Source organism: Leptodactylus fuscus, chromosome 4 (genome assembly GCF_031893055.1).
Source record: "Leptodactylus fuscus isolate aLepFus1 chromosome 4, aLepFus1.hap2, whole genome shotgun sequence".
In the NCBI taxonomy this organism is placed as follows: Eukaryota; Metazoa; Chordata; class Amphibia; order Anura; family Leptodactylidae; genus Leptodactylus; species Leptodactylus fuscus.
In genome coordinates this window covers 204,646,473-204,647,454 of record NC_134268.1, presented here as the reverse complement: position 1 = coordinate 204,647,454, position 982 = coordinate 204,646,473, and positions in this window count along the sequence as shown.

Sequence of the window (982 nt, the reverse complement as noted above, 5' to 3'; positions counted from 1 at the left end):
CTATCTATCTATCATCTATCTATCTCCTATCTATCTATCTTCTATCTATCTATCTATCTATCTATCTATCTTCTATCTATCTATCTATCTATCTATCTATCTATCTATTATCTATCTATCTATCTATCTATCTCCAATCTATCTATCTATCTCCTATCTATCTATCTATCTATCTATATATCTATCTATCTATCTATCTATCTATCTTCTATCTATCTATCTATCTATCTATCTATCTATCTCCTATCTATCTATCTATCTATCTATCTATCTATCTATCTCCTATCTATCTATCTATCTATCTCCTATCTATCTATCTATCTATCTATCTATCTATCTCCTATCTATCTATCTATCTATCTATCTATCTATCTATCTATCAATCATTCTACCTTTCTACCTCATAGATAAAAGTAAATGTACTACACCAATTGTTCCTCTCTCTTTCTTTCTTTCTTTCTTTCTTTCTTTCTTTCTTTCTTTCTTTCTTTCTTTCTTTCTTTCTTTCTTTCTTTCTTTCTTTTCTTCCTTCCTTCCTTCCTTCCTTCCTTCCTTCCTTCCTTCCTTCCTTCCTTCCTTTCTTTCGTGACATCTATATACCTATCCTCTATTTCCATATACGCATATATACCGTACATATAGTTATAGTATTTTCTGGCTCCTATGACATCAGCTATTAGACTACAAGGCCATACAGACAATCATTAATAAAGAGTAAACTGATGACTTACAGTACCGTATATGCAAAACCAATCGTCACCATACAGCAGGGGCAGCATCACACCTGTGCAGATACAATGTTACACCACACTTCTGTACAGAAACAATGTTACACCGCACACCTATACAGATACAATGTTACACCACACACCTGTACAGACATCAGTGCAGGCAGGGGGTTAGTCAGTGACACCTATAGGCAGCAGAGCCCCTCCAGGACAGAGGTCACCCCCACTAGATAATGTCCCTGCTGCCTGACCAC